Genomic DNA, 21690 nt, shown 5'->3' on the forward strand with positions numbered 1-21690 from the left:
TAGGTGGTGGTGGGACTGCAATTCACATTCATGTCTGCAGGATCCTTATCAGTCATCTTTCTACTATTCCCACAGTTTTCATTTTGTGTGTGTTTTTTTGTAAGTGTAGAACTCATTTTTTTTCAAACAGAAACAGGGCTTTGCTGGATGCTGTGGGGTGTACCTGCCTTCTGTGGGGGGCTCCTTCAGACCATCCTGCTATAGAACATGGTTTGAACAACCCTGCTCCTTTTCTAAGCTGCCTCACACTGTTTTACCCATTTCAAGGAAATGGGATGCTCATGGGATTCTGCACAATTTCATTCTACGTGAGCTTGTTGCATTTAATTAACTTCAACATGATTCCAAGTCACATGGGCAAATCATCACAGGACTTGGGGCAGTGGCATGAACTCAGTCTTTGCTAGGAACCTTGTTTCCCTTCTCACTAAGGCTCAGCCATGACCCTCTCCATCCTGTTTCTCACCTTGCCCTGCTGAATCCCAGACCCACCTCTATCAGTAATGGGCTTGTGTCTTCTCTAGACGTTACTTGCTCACTTTTATCATTCATCTACTCACCCAATTAAATATCTACTAAATAAAATTATGCGAAAGGGCTCAGCCTAGTGGCTGGCGTATAAGGAGAATAAGTGTTCATCTGTACTATCGACAAAGCATAGCTCTCTTTTTTTGTGTGTGTATGAGGTTATTGGGGTGTCAGTGATAATCTCTCAGGTTCCTTCTGTTGCAAAAACCCACTGCTCCTTTGCCAGCTTCTTCTCTCTCCTAGGAGGTGAGAATTGGGTGCTTGGCTCATTTTCCCTGCCTGTGCATCCTATCCTCTCCCACAGCCTAATTCCTCCACCAGAAGTTACTCCACAGAAGAAGAAAAGTTAAAGAATAAGTTTTTCATTCTCTAGGGTTTCTGGGTCCCAGGGAACATCCGAGGGGGCATCTGTTCAAAGAGCACTCTTATCTAGGGAGAAATAAAGAATAGGAAATATTTCTCTCTCTCTCTCTCTTTTTTTTTTTTTTTTTTTTTTGTTTGAGACAGAGTTTCTCTCTTGCTCCCCAGGCTGTAGTGCAATGGTAAAATCTTGGCTCACTGCAACCTCCACCTCCAAGGTTCAAGCAGTTCTCCTGCCCCAGCCTCCAGAGTAGCTGGGATTACAGGCATACGCCACCACGCTGGGCTAATTTTGTATTTTTTTGTATTTTTTATTTTTTTTAGTAGAGATGGGGTTTCACCATGTTGGTCAGGCTGGTGTCAAACTCCCGACCTCAGGTGATCCACCCGCCTTGGCCTCCCAAAGTGCTAGGATTACACTTTGATCCACTCCCCTCGGCCTTCTGATTTTTTAAGTCTAGCTTTTATTCTCAGCCATGTTTGAAAGGAGTTCATATTCAGTTTCACTAGTGGACAGGACATCGACATTTATGCTGTAGGCCCCTTTTCCCTCAATTAGTGTCTGGAGCTTTGAAAACCCTGGGAATTGATTTTTCCCTTCCCAAGCATGCAGCATTCAAACTGCTGGCTTGTTCCTGAATTCACTTCTTTACTTTAAATATCCATTACATAAAATTTATTAATTGGAAGTAGTTTTAAGAGGCATACTATTCTAAAAATACATTGATAATTTTACCTACTAAACATCATTCAGAAATTTCAAAGCACTAGTCCAGTATAATATGTTAGAAAATATTCTTGGCATTTTGTTTTATGGTTTTTTACAAAAGACAGATACTTCGCTTAGGCCATAGTTCTTACATAATGATTTTTTTCTTTCCGGAAGAAAAGCAGTTATTAGAAGTAGCAATCCAAGATTCCATCAAGCCAGTATAAATCTAGCAGTCTTTCTCCTCATTCTGAGATGTGCATGCTAATGTTGATAGCTAATATTTAGGATTCAAAATAATAGTCTAGCCAGAAAATATTCTGGATTATGTAACAGTGTGTATCAGCTGTCTCTAGGGGGTGTATGTGAATATCTATATAGTGTAACTGATTGGATGCCTGGGTTAAAGGCACTGAGCAGCTGTCTGTTTTATTTTTAGTAGTTCACTGACAAGTCATTAACTGTCTGTATAAAAATTAGTCATTCTGATCTTTGGATGCGGATGGATTTTTCACACTGAACTGAACATTTGGTGCCCAGTTAAGCCAGGAGTCTCCATAGTTTTCCAGTTCCCCCGAGTACAGCAGCCTCTGCACCCTCATCCACAGCTGTAGATCTGCTCTGCTGGCAAGTAAGAGGAAATGGAATAGCAGGGATAGGTTGGCCATGGGATTCTAAGCAGTTTCCATTTGTGTGTTAATGTTCACATCCCCTCCTTGGTTGGACTTCTTAACTTTAATGTCAAACCTAGAATCTCTTTTTCACAAAAGAGTAGGAATATCTTTTCATTGGAGAATATCTTAAAACCAAAGAAAATGACAGAGAAAAAATGTGATGTAATGTAAATGGAAGCTGGTGGTATGAGTTCCTCTATTTCCTTTTAGTTCTGCTACTATTTTCTTGACTCTGCTATTTCTTAGAAATGTTTTTGAGAGACGTTGATATGTCTTTGCATGAAACTTATTCTGTGAAGTAATTCTTTATTCCCTTTTCTTCATTTAGTTAGTTTATCACAGTTACATATTGCTATGTAAGAACCACCCTAGAATTTTAGTGGCTTACAACCTTAGTCATTTTACTTGCTTGAAATTCTGCAATCTTAGATGGGCTCAGCTGGGCAGCTCTTCTGCTGTTGTTGCCTGTGGTCAGTCTTGTGGCAAGTTATCTGGTCAGGCCTCAGCTGGGAAACAGGGATGGCTGGGCTTCTCTCTCCATGTAGAGTCAGGACCCCTTGCCCTTCAAGTGGCTGCTCCATGTGGTCTCTTCAGGGTCCCAGCAAGGTCACAGGGCTTCTTACTGGTGGCTAGGATCACAAAAGCACAAGTGACAGGGTGTCACTTCTGCAGCATTCTACTGGGTAAAGCCCAAATTTAATGGAGGAGACCACAAAAGATATAAATACCAGAAGACATGGTTCATTGGAGGCCACCAATGGAACAGATTACCACATAGTCATTCTTCAATCAACTAATATTTGCCAGGTACTGAGCATATAGTAGTGAAAAAGCAAACTGTGCAAGGGTGATCCTCATGGAGCTTATAGTCTGTGGGGAGCACAACTGAGTGATCAGGAAATTACCACACAGCTTGGTGAGTCTGGGCTGAAAGAACTGTTGGGTGTCTGGGGTGCACTTTGGGATGGGTACATAACCCAGGCCTGGACTTTTCATGGAAGGATAGAGGAGTCATCCTGTGGAGATGGTTGAAGAAGGTTGCTGGCAGAAGAACAGCGTGCTCCTAGGCCAAGAGACAAGAAAAACATGGCCCTTTCATGGAACTGAAAGAAGTTTTGTAGTGGTAGAGAGTAGATGTAGAAAGTAGAGCTGTCGGGATAGGAGCTGTCATACCTAGGGTTTGCAAAATAAAAGGCATGGGACTTAATGAGAATTAAGCAGGGGCCTCATCACATGTTATGAGATGGGTAAGCCATGTCAAGAACATTGAACTTGATCCCAGTCGTGATGGGAAGAGGATTTTAAGCAGATCTACCTCTCAAAGTGGTCATAATATTAGCTATAGCAGACTGAGAATGGAGGGAGGTGGGCCTGGGACCCCAAGGAAAATGCTGCAGAAGGTAAGGCAAGGGAGGGAGGTGGATGGCCAATGGTATGGATCTCAGGGCATGGATTCCAGAGATACTGAGGAGTAGATCTGCAAGTGTTGGGGATTATGGGGATGAATACGAGGGAAGGGGCAAGGGTGATCCTCAGATTTCTGGCTTGGGCAGCCAGTGATGGGCTCATCCTGCAGTAGGGAACCCTGGAAGTGGAACAGGGTTGGATCCCATGGAAATGGGCTGGAATATGGAGGAGAGCCAACGTGGGCATACCAAGTTAGATGCCTTTGAATTGAGTGGTCTGCCACAAACCTTTTTCAGGACTAACATGTTGTGAGCCCCTTAGGTGCTTCTTAGCTCTGCTTAGCTTCCATGCCTCTCACATACTTTGCTCCTTTTTGCGTCTCCCCTGTTCTCTGGCAGAGAAAGAGTACGATGACCAGGTCTGTGGCAGTGGGTTAGAGACCCTGGTAATGCACAGTTCAGGGTTGGGGTTGGTGGGTTGCAGAGAACAGTTCAAGACACAGGGTTGAGAAGTGCAAAGGTGAGAGGAATTGGGGTGCAATTGGGAGATAGAGAAGGGAAAAAACCAAACTAGTCAGAAAAGAGTTAAGAACTGACTGCAGACATAATAAGGGCAAGGAAAGCATGAATCATCTGAGGAGGAAAAAGAAAAAAAGGAATAAAGTAGAAAAGGCAAAGAGAAAGGGTTGATTCCACAAGCTATGGCCTGTATCACAGAAGACTCTAGAATCTTGTTATTTTGTGCCTCCTTTTTACAATTGCATTCAAAAATTAGAAAAGTAAAATAAGGCTTTTTTCTGAAAGCTTTAATGAATAGAAAAGGGGCCTTCAGATAAGCTTTCCCCTTATATAAAAAAGAAACTGAGCAGTTATTACACAAAGATAAACTCTAGTTTTTTGTGGAAGAAAAGGACTCCTAAGAAAAGAAAGGGATATGCAAACAGTTAAAGTGAATAAAGAAGAAACTCAGTAGAATAGTTTGTTGTGTATTCCCAAGTGATTTGACAAAGAAATATCTGTAGCCTCAGAGAATGGAGAGAGAGCATGTCTCCATTATCAATTTTTAATAAACATAAATGGTACAATAAATTATGCATGGAGGAATGATATAAAGCATTAAACAATAAAGGATAAATAATTTAAATGATTAAAAACTGCCTCTGTCATATGTTTGATGTATGAGAGCTCTATTTGAATTTTCTCTTCAGGGAAGCAGAGGAGGATTTTTACAGGGGCTTTTTAAAAATAGATTTACCAGGGGGAGAATCTGTGGTGCTCTACCAGGAGAGGTTGTTGAGTACAGAAATGCCTGACTCACGCAGTCCATGACTTGTGCTTTCTCCGATAAATATGTGAGTAGCACCTTGCTGGTGGATGGTTTTATGTCAGGTGATCAGTGGCAAAGCACTGCCCATCTTCTAGAAGACTGAGACCTGAACTTTCAGGTATCCAGAGAAACTTTGTCAGGGGTCAGAAGTACGGTGAACTCTGTTTCTTTTTTTTTTTCTTTCTTTCTTCTTTTTTATTTTTTTATTTTTTTTGAGATGTAGTCTTGCTCTGTCACCCAGGCTGGAGTACAGTAGCGCGATCTTGGCTCACTGCAAGCTCCGCCTCCCGGGTTCACGCTATTCTTCTGCCTCAGCCTCCTGAATAGGTGGGACTACAGGCACACGCCACCACACTCGGCTAATTTTTTTTTTTTTTTAGTATTTTTAGTAGAGATGGGGGTTTCACCATGTTGGCCAGGATGGTCTCAATCTCTTGACCTTGTGATCCGCCCACCTCAGCCTCCCAAAGTGCTGGGATTACAGGCGTGAGCCACCGCGCCCGGTCTGAACTCTGTTTCTTATGCAATCTTAGACTTCCAGGACAGGATTCCTAGGTAAAAGGTACTATCCCCGTATATTCACTGACGCAGGTAAACTCCATTTCTATCCCAAAATTAGAGTAGGTGGGTGGGTTATACCCAAAGAAGTGTCAGCAAAGATAGGCCCCCTGCTTGTTGGCCACTCGCCTTAGGGGAGCCACATTCATCCAAAGCACCGTATTCTAACATGGAGTGGTTAACAGCATAGGTGCTGGGGGCAAACATACCTCAGTATGAACCTAATCTCTGCCACTTACTAGCTTTAGGACCTTTTTCAGGTTAATTTAACCTTCCTGAAGCCCAGTTTCCTTATTTCTAAAATGGACCCGGTAATACCCACCCCAAAGGACTACTGATCATTAAATAAAATACTTAGCTCAACACCTGGACATAGTACATTCTCATTATATGTTTGTTATTAGCTGAAGAATTATATATTGAATTTTATTTTCTCATAGAGGTGTGGAAAACAGACCAATAGAAGCAGGGCAAAGAACCATAAATCTAGGAAATACCCACCACCTAATCTAAATTAAGGATCATAAGCTGTGATTCAAAGGCCAGTTTTGGAAAATGAAGTGTTTTTTGTTTTTGTTTTTGTTTTTAATGGAATTTACATACCTTAAGGCAAAGGCATGTGTTTCCAGTGAACTTCAGTCCCCAGTACTTCCACTAACTTACCCCAGCCACACTTACTCCTCTACCAGCCTGGTTGTGGTAGGAGTTTGAGTTTGCCACCTCAAGTCTAATGGTTAGCTCTATAAATTTAAATTATTTCCGCCTAAGGTTCCTAGCTCCTTAAATGCTTTAATTTAACCTCAGGCATCTGATTGCTATATGGCCTTAATGGAGATGGGAAGAATCACCAAAGGAAAAAACTAAAGTTTGGCCAAAGATAGACAACAGATTTTCCACCAGTTGTATCCTTTGTTGTTATTCCAAATTAATATTTACGTAATGGCCATGTAGGCATTATATTGCCTGGGACTGTGGCCTCCCACAATTCAGAAGCTGATTTTCTAGAAATATAATCGCAGACACTTAATGGCTCATATTCTGTAAGCACACAGGCTTATCATTAAAAATTTCAAGTTCAAAATGTTGGTGCACCAGACAACAAGAGGCTGAAGATTTACTGTAGGTATTTTAAAACATGATTGTAAATACGTTGACTCTCCTCACAATGAGAGGTGGGCCTGTGGCCCTTCCTGTTGAATCTGATGGGGGAGAGGTTGTGACTACTTTGACCAATGGAGTACAGCAGAGATGACCCTGTGTCACTTCCAAGGCTAAGATATAAAAAGCCATACTTCTGCCTCGTTCATTGGAAACACTTGCATTTCGAGACTTGAGCCACCACGTAAGAAGTTCAGCTACATGCCATAAAGGCTTCATGTAAATGCTCTGGATGACAGTCTTGGTTGAGTCTATCCTTTATCCTTCCTGGCCTTATACCAGGCATATACATAAGAAGCCTTCTTGGAAGTGGATTATTCAGCCCCAGTGTTCTAGCCCCCAGTTCATCAAGTGATGCCAGCTAAGGCCACAGATGTTATGGAACAGAAAATAGCAGTCTCCACTGTGCCATTTCGGAATTCCTGAGCCAGGAGTCCATGAGGATAATGAAATGGTAGTGGTTTTATCTAGCTGAGTTTTGGGGTCATTTGGTTATGCAGCAGTAGATAACTGGAGCACTCATCCAACGAAGTTGTTTGGCTTTATAGCTTGGGTCGTTACCATATAACACATCATTGTGTTTGTACGATCTTGATTGTGAGAACCACTTGGTTGCATCAAAGTGTGCTATATTACTGCTAGTTTTTTCCCATACAAGATAAACACTGGGGAGTTCGCTAATCAGTTAACAGATATTTATTGAACTGGGACCCAGAGTGAAAGGCAACAAAACCAAGCTCTGCTGCAATTTTATATCGTGCTTGAAAAGGTGTGTTACTATTGTTTTTCATGTAGCGGTAACTCAGTGTTATCATTCTGAAGCAGAAACAACTTTTCTCAGTAATGATGAATTCGTGCATAAAAAAGTACTTTTTTTTTCTTTTAAAGATAATAGTGTTGATTCATGTAAATACTTAAGGTAATAAGTATTTTAGGTTGATGGATAATGCTAGTAGTTTGTGCTACAAAGAGCATTTGCAAAGTAGTCTGAGCATATACAGGAAGATGAGGCTCTTAGGGTCTAAGGTAGCTGGTGCTTAAGAAGCAGCTGACCTGAAATGACAGTCTTAGTACTTCCACTTGGAATCAGTTGAACGGTCTCGACAGATGATTGAGTTAGAAGTTTGAACGTAAGGACATTGCAGATCGCAGGGCAGATCTCTTCTGAGAAGTTGCATGGAGAAAACTTTTTATTCTTTCCATTCACTGGTTGAAAAGCCCAACAAGCAATGTGGAAGCCAATTCCCTGTGAATCAAAAGTTGTGTTCCTAGATTAGGGGTGACAAATCCACAGCACATGTGATGCCAGTCTTTAGGGTTGTCTCTGTAGACATAAGTTTGCCATGGTATTGGTCTCATCCAAGCTATGCAGTGATCACATGCAGGTTCTCATGGCAGGCACCTGCCTGGGCATTCCTCACTGCCCAGCCTTCTGAAAGAGCTCATGTGCACATTGAATCAGAGCAAGGGTCCCTAGCATAGGGATGAAGAAATATAGATTGGGTGCTTTCTGTTTGTCAAATACTTTCTATCTTGTTTAGATACCTGTTTTTCTGTTTAAAATATTGTCGGAGATGTACTGTTTAAACTAAAAAGAAAACTGAAAAGCTAAAGAGAGTCCATCATCATGGAGAGGAACAGTCAGGATGGTCTTAAGATTCAGTGAAAGTAGAAGGTCCAGGAAACAACTCCATATACAGGAGCTTATAGGAGGAGTAACAAAGGTGGTTTCATATCCCAGTGTTTGCCTTATAACTGTAAATTACCAAACAGGTTAATTTAGACTGAATCAGCATTTTAAAATTTTGAAGCTTTTACATGTTGTGTGTACACAGAGTGAACTGATCATTTTTAAAACTGGTGAACTAAACTGCAGATTTTGAGAATGAGGGATTCCTCTGTTCTCAGTTGCTGGGAGGCAGTCATCTTTCATTCTTTCAGGAAACACCTGCAAGGTGCCAGACCATTTTCCCTACCCAGAATGAGACAGACATGTAGAGGAGGATGTCTAGTGGACCATACTGGCACAGTGGTAGAGTAAAGGAGCACAGCTCTACCTGGGAGGGTCTAGAAGGAGGAGGTCCCCCGAACCAAGGCCAAGAGACAGAACACCTCTTTCTGAGGTGCTCACTGCCATAAATGCTGACAAAACCCCAAATACTCATCTTTACTTCCTCAGTTTGGCATAAGGAGAACTGACACATTGGAAGGGCTACTCAGAAAGAAGGGTGATTTAGAACTTACTTAGCCTTAAGATCACTGCAACAGCACAGGTTCTGGTCTGTTACTGTCAGGACTGGAGGAACCATGTGGAGATAAAGTCTTACTTCATCTAGTTCAGTGAAGTTAAGGTTTACAGTCATGCATAAAGTAGAAATTACATCTATACAGAATTATTCTTGATTACTATTTCCTTGGTTGACTTTCAGATAGTTCTATATTCTTTTTTGTGATGGTCAGTCAGGAGTAGCCCTGGGAGAAGACACAGGAGAGGCTCAGGAAAACAACTTTTATTGTACTTACGAGTCCTACGTATATAAAGGCACAGCACATCACATAGGGCCACATGGGAAAGACATCAGGGTGGTCAGGAGACAAAAAACGGGAACAAGGGGAACATTTAGGCCAGAGCTTTTATTGGGGTTTCCTTGGGAAAGGCAAGGCAGGGCAGGATGAAAACAGTTTAAGGTTGGCTAGTTTGAATAACTTCAGCAGGCGCTAAACTGTAGGGGTAACACCTAGCCCTGGGATGACCAAGGCAGAGGAATATTGTCTCCTGGGGTATATGGGCCAGATAGGGGAGAGCTGACTCTGGATTGATGAGTTTGCATGTCAAAAACATTTTCCTGCCTGAGCCCTTGTTATTTCTGAGAGCTGACTAGCCCCAGAAGGAGCAATCTCTCCCCAGCCAGAAAGGTTTTAAAGTTGTCTCAAACATAATAAAACACAGGAAATGTATACGTGTGTATACCCAATAGACAGATGAAGTAGTTAGCTGCCATTTATGGACTCAGTATGTGAAACACATGTATTTTTAAAGGCTGGAATCACCCCTAGTATGGCCTGATGATGACAACACTGAGAGTCTTGAAGAAGAACCTGCAGATTCATGTCTGTCGTCTCAGGATACTCTAGGGCACAGTCACTGTGAGGAGTAGTGGGGGAAATGGCCATCACTGTTTAAATTACTTTCTTTCTCCTTCTCCCTCAAGCATTAAAAGTTGGATTTATGTAAGTCAAATGTGCCTGTTATGCAAGCTGCACAAATGTGAAATGTAATCTCGACATTGGTTGGGAATTCCTAACCAAATTCTTTTTTAATAATTTGGATAGCCCAAGGCAGTTTGTCATTAATGACAAGGGGGGAGGGTTTGCTTTGCTTTGTTTGTTTTTGTTTTTATAACCCTAAATCCTTGTTTTTAATCAGGCTAGATGCATTTTTTAACAGCCAAATTCTTGCATCTAATTGTACATTCCATAGCACACTGGACTTGGTCACAACCTATTTTCCCCCTGTATATTCTTTATTGCTTTGGGAGAGTTTCATGCCTATAAAACCTAGTTACTAGAAATCTCAGCATGCTTTGATGAATATTACAGTTCATGTTGCTAATTTGTCAATAATAAAAGAAGTAGTTTATTAAAAACCATTATCAACTCACTGCAATATTCCATTAACTCCTATTCTCCCTCCACTTATGTCAGTGTTATTAATGCTCCACAGTGCACCAAAGGTTAAAATGCAGTTTACACAAAATGTTCAGGAGACATATTTCAGTAAACACACTTATGTTATTAAGACACAGAGATGGCTCATCATTTCTGTATGCAGATTTGTCTTTGGAAGTTAATTGGTGGATATTATGTTACCTTGCTTATATCATTAAGAAGTATGTGATAGTAATTTAGTAAATAGCACCCTTGTTCTACTTTAGGCACCACCCAGAGCACCAACCTTATTTCTAGAAGTTGATTGAAGGCAAAGAAAATAATAGATGTTGCTATACAACATATAATGTTACCCATTCATTAGGACTGTCACTAATTAATAAAATCTCGAGAGATGTTTCTGTTTTGTAAGTCTGCTTCCTTCACGGAATCATGTAAGTCAGCCTGTCTGTGACCATTTCAAAATCCGAATCATAATCCAGAAAAAAATGTGACTTTAACACATGGTTGGATTTGATGTTGCTTAGCTGGATATAACCCACCCTCTAATTGTAACCTGAATGAATCCTGAGACCCCACATGGTCCAGATTCTGCCTGGTCCAGATTCTGCCTAGAGTCTCTTTCAAATAAAACATATCCCAATCCCAGAAGTATTGAAGAATAACCTATCTCTTTAGTCTAGGTTTTTCTAAAAGGCATGGCTTAGGGGTTTTATGCTTTATGCTTTTATGCTTTATGCTACATGCTACATAAACAGTTTCTCCAAAATTCTTTGTAGCCACCTTTTCCTCTACCTACCCTCATGGCTTCTGCTGAAACCTCTCTTTATCTCTCATATTTTCTCATTAGCCATGAGGCTTTCCTCATTTTTTTTTTTTTTAATTATGGAGATGTAATTCACATGCTGTTTTCCTGCCTTTTTTTGTGTTTTTTTTTTAGATGGGGTCCACTTTGGGAGGCCAAGACGGGTGGATCATGAGGTCAGGAGTTCGAGACCAGTCTGACCAACATGGTGAAACCCCGTCTCTACTAAAAATACAAAAATTAGCTGGGCGTGGTAGTGCTCGCCTGTAATCCCAGCTACGCAGGAGGCTGAAGCAGGAGAATCACTTGATACGGGAGGCCGAGGTTGCCATGAGCTAAGATCGCGCCATTGTATTCCAGCCTAGGTGACAGAGCAAGACTCAGTCTCAAAAAAAAAAAAAAAAAAAAGACAGTGTCTCACTCTGTCACCCAGGCTGGAGTGCAGTGGTGCAATCATAGCTCACTGCAGCCTCGGACTCCTGGCCTGAAGGGTCCAGCCTCAGCCTCCCAGATAGCTAGGACTACAAGTGTGTGCTACTGTGTATGGCTAATTTATTAAAGAAATGTTTTGGAGACAAGATGTTGCTATGTTGCCCAGGCCAGTCTTGAACTCCTGGTTTCAAGCAATCTTCCCGCCTCAGCTTTCCTCCTCATTTTTTTTTTTTTTATTATACTTTAAGTTCTAGGGTACATGTGCATAACAGTGCAGGTTTGTTACATATGTATACTTGTGCCATGTTGGTGTGCTGCACCCATCAACTCGTCAGCACCCATCAACTCGTCATTAAATCAGGTATAACTCCCTCCTCCTTATTTTTGATCAGACACAAATATTCTCACTGTTCCAAATTTAGGAAAGTATGTGCTTCACCAAATTTAGGAAAGTATGTACTCCAGGCTCAAAGTACCTTTAATGGATTTCCAATCCTGCTTTCTGACTAGACTGTACCTCTCTGGGATAATCTGCAGCTTTGTTCCGTTTGATTCCTGAATATCCTTTTATTTCCTGCATGCAAAACACCCTCAGAAATAAAGTTCATGGCTCGGTGTGGTGGCTCATGCCTGTAGTTTCAGCACTTTGGGAGGCCGAGGTGGGCAGACTGCTTGAGCCCAGGAGTTCAAGACCCGCCTGGGCAACATGGCAAAACCCCGTCTTTACTAAAAATACAAAAAATTAGCTGGGTACGGTGGTGGGCGCCTGTGGTCCCAGCTACTCAGGAGGCTGAGGTGGGAGGATTGCTTGAGCCTGGGAGATGGAGGTTGCAATGAGCTGAGATAGCACCATTGCACTCCAGCCTGGGCGACAGAATGAGACTCCATTTCAAAAAAAAAAAAAAAGAAAGAAAGAAAGAAAAAAAGTTATTTGCTGGACTCTGGTTGCCTTTCTTGTGAAAAATTCTAATATAGATTTCCGGAGAATAAAATTTTCTACCTACAGTAGCAAGAGTACCCACTGTTTATGCACTGCAGTGGCTAAACTCTTTGCAGCATCACTTTTAATACTCACATTGAATACACATTGAATAATACTAAAGTTATCTCCATGTTATAGATGAGAAAACTGTGACCTAAAAGAATCACATCACAATGGTATCAACAATGTACTAGTGTATAGTCTACCAGCAAGAGAACTTTCTTGACCTTTCAACTTCCTTTAGCTGTTCCAAGGGTCAGAAACAGCGTTTGCTGGCTTTTTGCATGATTGTTAATGAGGAGAGGCTTCGCATGACATAATACTCCAAAAATCCCCCAGGGTCATTTTAGAAACAATTGCCCTGGGGTCTGGGTGGACCATTTGACGTACATTGTAAAGCACAGACCATGCCTTGCCACAGTTACCTGCTGCACAACTCACATGTGGTGTGCATGGGTTTAAATTTCTCTCAGAGATAGAACAACAAGAAGGCAGTTATGGTATGTACTGGAAATAACACTTGACTTATAGTCAGAAATGGGTTCAAATTCCAATTATATCACTTGTTTACTTATTTGAGCAAATCTCTTTGATTCTTGGAACCTTAATCTCCCCATTTGTAATATAATGATTACATATAATAGTTAACTCAAAGGGTTTTTTAGGCTAAATTGATTTCTTTAAACATGTACTGTTAAACAGAAACACTCATTTAAGGTATTTTACCACATTTTCTCGTGGTCCAAACCAATATTTCATTTCAGTAAATTGAGTGATTGACAGGTCTTACTTGCTATACCTTTATCTCTATTCCTTCCCCTCTCTACTCTAGGCTTCTCTATGAAAAATCAAGTAAGGAATTTTAATGTTAACTTTCATTCAAACACATACACATATAAAAAACCACACAAACAATACTTGTATTTTATGGCCAGAATTTCCCTATTTCCCTCGTGCCCTTCCAGTGATACCAAAGCTTTAAAAATTGAAAACTACTTCATTTTTTAAAAGAGGAGAAAAAAAGATTGTGAATTCTCATTTATTACTGTGCCTTCTGAATTAGACATTAGGAAACTCAGAATTCTAGTCATTCTGAGTCTAGCAACTCAGGTCTAGCAACATTATTTTCTCAATTGAGTTCCTCAACTCTTTAGCAATTATGTTTACATTTTTTGTGACATCACCTAATCTAGAACAGATTCCTTAGTTATGATGGCTTTTAGTGACGGGAAATGAGGTGGTAGGAAACCCACCCGGAGAGCCTCTCTTCTACAGATACCTCTGTAGATCCACAGATTGCCTGTATGTCTCAGAGTCCAAAATTTCCTGAAACAGTCCCCAGGATGTTTTTGGTTACGTCACAGCCAGTGGGTTCCTTGCTGCCTCTACCCCACACTTACCCACATTATTTGTGAAAGCTGTAGCTAGTCCTCCATATAGGGAGGGGGTGGGGAGTATATATGGATACCTGACAGCATACCCTTTTAGAAAGATTTCTGATGCCTATGTAATATTAAACTCCCCTATATAATTATTGTTATTAACATGAACCTACCACTACATTTCTCCAAACAACAGAATGACTTTACCTATTAATAGAGTCCTACTGTGTAGTTCTCTGATGTTTATGAAGAAAGATCACATGTATTTGATCTCTTGAAAAAAGTATTAAGTAGGATTTCTAAACCATTACATAATAAAACATACACAGCTGGGGTGGAGGGTACTATACTAATTAAGAGCATGATCAGTCAGAAAAAGTCAAGAAAAGAGAGGAAAGACAGAAAGAAAATAATATAACCAAACACATGATAAAATTGGAGGAATAAGGTAAACAAAAATAAATGTGACTAGGTTAAATTCTAATAAAAATCAGTAACTCTCAGATTGTTTAAAAAGATAATGTAGCTATATACCGTCTTTAGGAGCCATATGTATAGCAAAATAACACAGAAAGGATGAAAAGAGGGGATAGATTAGTGAATGCTAACAAAACAAAAATCAGGACAGTAATGTTAATATTTATAAATGTAGGATAGAATGTAAAAAAAAATACTAAATGAGACATAGAATAAGAAATATAAATCCAACAAGAGGATTTAACAATAATGAACCTTTATGCACTGAGTATCCTAGCACTGAAAAATCTGTTAAAAATACAAATAAAAATACAGGACAGGCATGGTGGCTCACGCCTGTAATCTCAGCACTTTGGGAGGCCAAGGTGGGTGGATCACTTGAGGTCAGAAGTTCGAGACCAGCATAGCCAACATGCAAAACCAGACTCTACTAAAAATACAAAAATTAGCCAGGCTTGGTGTTGCGTGCCTGTAATTCCAGCTACTTGGGAGGCTGAGGCTCAAGAATCGCCTGAACCCAGAGGCGGAGGTTGCAGTGAGCTGAGATTGCACCACTGCATTCCACCTTAGGTAATGGAGTGAGACTCTGTGTCACACACACAAAATACATATAAATAAAATAAAAAAAATTTAAAATACAAATGAAGTTTTTCATCATGATAGTGGGAGACTAACAAAATGTTTTCAATATTTCATCAAGTAGACAAAATAAATAGGAACAGAATGTTTGAATAGCATCATTATCATTATTGACTTAACCCAACAACTAGGACATCCACACAATTTTTTTAAAAGACCATGGAGCATTTACAAAAATTGATTAAATACTCAACTACAAAGAAGATGTTCAGTTAATAAAAAATAGACGTGTATTGGCCACATATAGTAGTATAGTAGCCTTGCAAATTAACACAAGATGGTTACTGCTCCCACCTCCATCTAATCACTTAGAAATTAAGATATGATCCTTCTAAATAATCCTTGGGTCAAGAAAACCAGTACTAAAACTATGGACTATTTAAAAATTAACAATGAGAATATAATGCATCAAAATGTGTGGAATAGGACTAAAAATACACTTAATTAAAGCTAAGGCTTTTATTTAAAAGGACTGGAAAAAATAAGATTGTGACTTAAGAAGCTAGTAAAATAAAATAAAGCAAAACAAAGTGAGAAGAAGGAAATAATAAACGTGGAGGAGGTGCCAGGTGCAGTGGCTCACACCTATAATCCCAGTGCTTTGGGAGGCTGAGGTAGGAGGATTATCTGAGGGCAGGAGTTCAAGGTTTCAACAAGCTATGATCATGTCTCTGCACTCCAGCCTGGGTGACAGAGGGAGACCCAGTCTCAACAACAACAACAAAAAGGCCGGGCGCGGTGGCTCACACCTATAATCCCAGTACTTTGGGAGGCCGAGATGGGCAGATCACGAGGTCAGGAGATCGAGAACATCCTGGCTAACACAGTGAAACCCCGTCTCTACTAAAAATACAAAAAATTAGCCGGGCGTGGTAGTAGATGCCTGTAGTCCCAGCTACTGGGGAGACTGAGGCAGGAGAATGGCGTGCACTTAGAAGGCAGAGCTTGCAGTGAGCTGAGATGGCACCACTGCACTCCAGCCTGGATGACAGAGCAAGACTCCATCTCAAAAAAATAAAAAGTGAAGGAGGGAAATAATGAAGATAAAGCAGAAGAAAATTAGAGTTGACAGTAAAGCAAGAATGCAGGGTCCCCAGGAGAGCTGCTGCAGTGAGAATGGAAAGCTGAGATAACAGGGTATTAGACACTATCCTTGCCCTCCTTGCCTCTTAGGTTTGGTTGAGGTGAAAGGCATGTGCAGAAAATAGAGAATAGGACTGTATTCAATAAAGTGGTCATTTATGAGTATAGCAGTTGGTATTCTATCTATAGCATGGTAAATCTCTCTATAGCAAAGAGTAGCAGTTCGGCTCTGAGTCTCTGCACAGATAGAACTGAACCTGTATGTTGGCTTCAGACTTATCAAGAGACCCCAGAGAGGTTAGTTAACCACATAAAGCTTGATTACTCTCTCTGTAAAGTGGAGATCACAGTACCTACCTCACAAGATTATAATGAGAGTTAAATGAAAATATGTATATAAAGCACTTAGCTCAATGTCAAAGCATGGGATACAGGCTTGGTAAATGGTTGCTGAAAAAAGTCAGTGCAGCATCTCTTCCAGTCCTTTCTGGGTACTGGTGAGATGATTAAGGCACTATCAGTTTTTGGTACACTTTATAAAGGAATGGGACAGTTCTAAATAGTATTTAGAGTAGCCAAGTTCTGCCTACCTGGATGAAAAGATTGGGCATTTTGTCTGTGACCATTTGTAAGATATGCCAGTGGGAAATGGTTGAATTAGTCTCTGTCCTTTAAAATAAAAAAAAACTATAAAACATCATGCTCCCAAAATAACAGTGGTTCATTAGCTGGAGAGAAAATCCTGGCCATAGCGAGGGGACTCCTGGCCAGTCCTACCACTGTGCACTTACTTGTCTGTCTCAGTAGGAAAACAGAAGCAAGGAGAGCTTTGGATCTGCCTGTTGACCAGTCGGCACATTTGCTCCTTATCAGCCATCCTGAAACTCCATCTCGCAACCCCTCAACATCAATATTAGGTTGCTCAGGCATGATAATGGACTCATGAGATCTTGGAAAAGTAATAGAGTAAACACAAAAGGAGTCAGTAAACCCAGAAAAGAATTTAACACCTTCCTTCTTCCTTCTGCACATGGATATCCAATGTTCCCAGCGCCATTTATTGAAGAGAGTGTCTCTTACCCAGTATGTGTTCTTGGCACTTTTGTTGAATGGCAGTTGAGTGTAAGTGCATGAATTTATTTCTGGGCTCTATTCTGTTCCATTGGTCTATGTGTCTGTTTTTATTCTAATACATGCAGTTGGATATGTCCAACAAATAAAACGTGGTATATATACACAATAGAATACTATGCAGGCATAAAAATGAATAAAGTCCTGTCATTTGTGACAACATGGATGAACCTGGAAGACATCATATTAAGTGAAATAAGCCAGACACAGAAAGACAAATACCACATGCTCTCACCCATATATGGAATCTTAAAAAAAAAAAAGGTTGATATCATAGAAGCAGAGAATAGAACAGATGGTTACCAGAGACTGGGGAGGGAGGGGAAGATGGGGTCAACAGGTACAAAGTTACAATTAGATAGGAGGAGTGAATTCTGGTGCACTCTTGCACAGTAGGGAGACTATGGTTAATGGTAAAATATTGTATTTTATAAAATAGCCAGGAGAGAGGTGTTTGAATATTCTCATCATAAATAAATGATAAATGCATGAGTTAGTGGATATGCTAACTACCCTGATTGGATCATTATACAATATAGATATGTATCAAAATATCATATCATACTCCATAAATATGTACAGTTACAATGTCAATTTTAAAAATGAAATTAAATAGACTCCCTGTTTTAATTTATATCAATATCTGTATTTTATCTATATTTAGGACTTGATGAGAATTTGTAGCTTGAGGTAAAGTTAGAATGTGTTTGTAGTAGAATGTACCTTGGAATTTTTTCATGTCTGCACATGCTACACATCAAATCACTTTAGTCAAAATATTTGTTCAGTGGGGAAAAAATCCGTGAAAATATATTATATATCTTAGTCCAAACAAAAAGTAATTGACTGATCTGTTTCCTCCATTCTCAGAACACCATCACCTATAAGGTGTAACATCAATTAATAACAGGTAAGGAGGAAAAAAAGACATGACATTAAATGCACACTTCGATTCCAGGAATGTTAAAATATGTAGGGAAAAAAACAGTACCAGCACAGCCATATATCTTAGGATTAAGCCAGTGCAGAATTCCACTCACTTGGTATTACGGTGTTTTGCAGCTGGTAGAGGCCAGGTAGGACTAATTTTATGAAAGTAATTAAACAAAATTTTTTATTAATACGCATGAGCAGAACTAATTAAAATTGAAGACACATGTTTTCTCAGGCCCATCAGTTTATTTTTGTATTCTTTTGTCAAAACAAAACAAAAAAAGAAACCAAAATCATGAACAGTTAGGGAGGTACTATACACGGTGAGCCTGGAGCATCTTGTAGTGCTGGAAAGTGAGGAAGTACTTAAAAACAAAACAGAAAAAAATATTGATAGGAATATGTCAAAGGAGCACAGAAACCAATGGTAAGAGCTCCCAGTGGCCAAAGCTGGAACAATTTGAGCAACAGAATAAAGTACTGTTGAATTAAAATGCAAAGCATAAAATAAATACCTGTGCAGCCATACTGATATAAATAAATGATTGAATACATTAATAAATGTGTATAAGAGACAAATCTTCCATGCAGAAGGATTCCAAATAATTTATATAGACACTCTACCCTGAAGGACTTTCTTCCAAAGAGTATGATATGGAAAGGTGGGGAGAAGCAGGGAGCAACTTTACAGTGGAGAAACCCAACATGCACTGCCTCAGCCAGGTGATCAAGGCCAACACCAGCAGTATTAAATCATGTGGATAGTACATACACCTGATGCGATGTGACTAAAATGACACTTTACCTGTGTGATCCTCCTCCAAATAACCCATAACCCCAGTCTTATCAAGAGAAAAACACCAGACAAATCCCAATTGTGGCACATTCTACAAAATACCAGACCAGTATTTCTCAAAACTGTAATGGTTGTCAAAAACAAGGAAAGCCTGAAAAGTGGAGCGTAAGAAGACACGATGACTAAATGTAATGTGGAGTCCTGGATGGGATCCTGGAACAGATAAAGAACAGTAAGTAAGAACTAAGGACATCTGAATAAACCGTGGACTTTAGTTAATAATTATGTATCACTATTGGTTTATTAATTGGTACTTATGTATCATACTAAATTTAAGAAGTTAATAATAGGAGAGACTGGGCATAGGATATATGGGAACTCTGTACTGTCTTCTCAGTTTTTCTATAAATCTGTAACTGTTCTGAAATATAAAGTGTATTAAAATTTTTAAATGCCTAACCAGAAAAAAAAAAAAAAAACATGGACAGAAAGCCAGGTTAGGGATTTTAATGGAAAATTATAAAGCATTTTATTAAGGCCTTTAAAAATTCCACACAGAACACGGCTTAAGCAGAACATATGTGGCTGCTTAGTTGAAAAATGGAACTGGCAGCTTAACCCAGAATGTGAGACTTCTAAATACATTCAAATTGAGTCATCATCATTTTTCATCTATGTAGTATTTTGGTTTTCCAAAGTTCTTGCAATTTCTGACTCCAAGATGGCAAAATTTTACCAATATTCCTGTTTTAAAGCTAATGCCATGTCTATAGCTCAGACAGCCATTTTGACTCAACTGTCTAATCTAAATGTCAATTCAATCAGAAAACCAGCCATCAGCTGTCAAAATGGTAAAAACAAGATATGTGTGTTTTCAAAGCCAGAAGTGCAATCATGTGGTGAGACTTCAGGGTTTTACTGATGTCCACAGTTCTGAGTCCCAGGATTGGTTTCCTTACTCAGTATTCTCCCATGGAAAACTTCATCAGGGAATTATAGGGCAATATTTTCAAGACTTGGAGTATGTCTACAGTTACCTTTCTAAAAAACAAAAAAGATCCCTTTAAAAACATTTTTTAAAAAACAATCATGCCAAGGTAGCCAGATGGAATATTTCATTTTCACCATAATGGCTCAATGTCTGTTCCTCTAACAATGTGCAGTTAACAGCTGTGTGCTGGCTCTTACATTCAAAGCCAAAAAGCTTTAATAGAAACAACTTTGGGGTTTTTGCAGTCAAGTCTTACAAATTGTGGAATATTCCCCTTGGTCCAGGAGATCATTTGACTGCCACACACAACTTCCTATATCCTCAAATTCCAGTATGTTTGGACCCTCCTGATGGCTAGGGGAATCACAAAAAGAAACAGAAGGCACCAGTGAGCAGAACAAGAAAGCTAGATATGGTGCCCTTGGGCTTGTTGCTTAGTCCCTGCCCCAGCTCTCCTCCAGCCTCTCCAGCTGTACAGGGCAGAGAGGGTCACAGCTGGCACTCTCCTGGTACTCTTGTCAGGCCAACATCAGAGCCCCCATGGCGAGGACTCACACACTGCCAGGAACCCAGCTCCATTCCAGAGGAAGATGATGCCCAGCCCTTTCAAGGGAAACCAAAAGGCTGGTGTATTTTGGAGGTCAGCAAGAGGGAAATGTCTCCCAGTTATTTAGCCCTGGAAGGCTGAGAATACAGTGGTTTTGTTTTCTGAACCAACAGTTGGGCCGCACTGTCTGACAGCATGACCACATGTGAACTTGAGAAAGTCCCAGGAAATTCAGGGTGTGTAGCCATGGTTGATGCAGGATCCAGAAATATGAACCAAGGCCTGAGTGTGCTCCCTTGATGGTGGTGCCCTCCAGAGAGGAGTGTGGGGACATCCTGGGTGCGGCACCATCAAGGGCCCTTCCTCAGCTGCCCCAAGGGTGGCATTCCCAGGGGCTGTCCTAATGACACCAGAGCACCCAAGCCCCAGGCTCCTCTGTGAGCGCTCTGCCCCTTCTCAGCTGCTCAACTCCAGCCTCAAGAGCCCTTGAGCCCTGGGGCTCAAGACTATCTCTCCCTTCCCCCTTCACTTTCCTCTGGAGTCAGGAGTGCCTGGAGTCCAGGCATGACTTCCCCCTGGCTTATCTCCTCTTTACCTGTGTCCTGGGAACACTCAAAACAAGCTGGGGGAGACAATCATTTCTGCAGACACAGGGTTACCCCCATGTGAAGCAAGCAGCAAATTGATCTTATCACATGCCTCTGACCAGTTAGGGAGGCGAGTCAAAGAAGGTGCAGTGAGGAAGTATAATGTCACATGCAACATTTACAGGAAACTGGCTAGAAGACAGAAGGGGAACTTGAGAACTTGGTTGTTTTCAGCAGATTAAAACAACACAGGTTAGTGCTTTTCCCCCCCTGGAAAACTTTTCATAGCCACTCTAAAATACCTAATTCTCTTTCCTTGAACTGTCTTTAATGATTTCTCTAATGTGAAGAACTTGCTTTTTGGCTTTGAATGTAAGAGCCAGCGCACAGCTGTTAACTGCACATTGTTAGAGGAACAGACATTGAGCCATTATGGTGAAAATGAAATTCTCAGAATCTCTTGCTTCCGTGTTTAGAACTTCTCTGCTTCTGAAAGAACAAAACTTCAGATGTTCT

At 40.4% G+C, this 21690-nt stretch overlaps 1 protein-coding gene across 6 annotated transcripts in view; it reads left to right on the forward strand.

Moving 5' to 3' along the window:
• Nucleotides 1–21690, forward strand: part of WIPF1 (WAS/WASL interacting protein family member 1) — a 141372-nt gene that overhangs the window by 23594 nt on the left and 96088 nt on the right. Inside the window, exon 1 of one of the 6 annotated variants that reach the window (XM_030916002.1) lies at nucleotides 21338–21426. The exons of 3 other annotated variants lie outside the window; for them this stretch is intronic. The gene's annotated coding sequence lies outside the window, so the exon portion shown is untranslated. Of the gene's footprint in view, nucleotides 1–21337; nucleotides 21427–21690 lie in introns of those variants that run through there. 2 more of the 6 variants (XM_010358458.2, XM_030916003.1) reach the window with 2 other exon arrangements.

This window comes from Rhinopithecus roxellana, chromosome 14, assembly GCF_007565055.1.
Source record: "Rhinopithecus roxellana isolate Shanxi Qingling chromosome 14, ASM756505v1, whole genome shotgun sequence".
NCBI lineage: Eukaryota > Metazoa > Chordata > Mammalia > Primates > Cercopithecidae > Rhinopithecus > Rhinopithecus roxellana.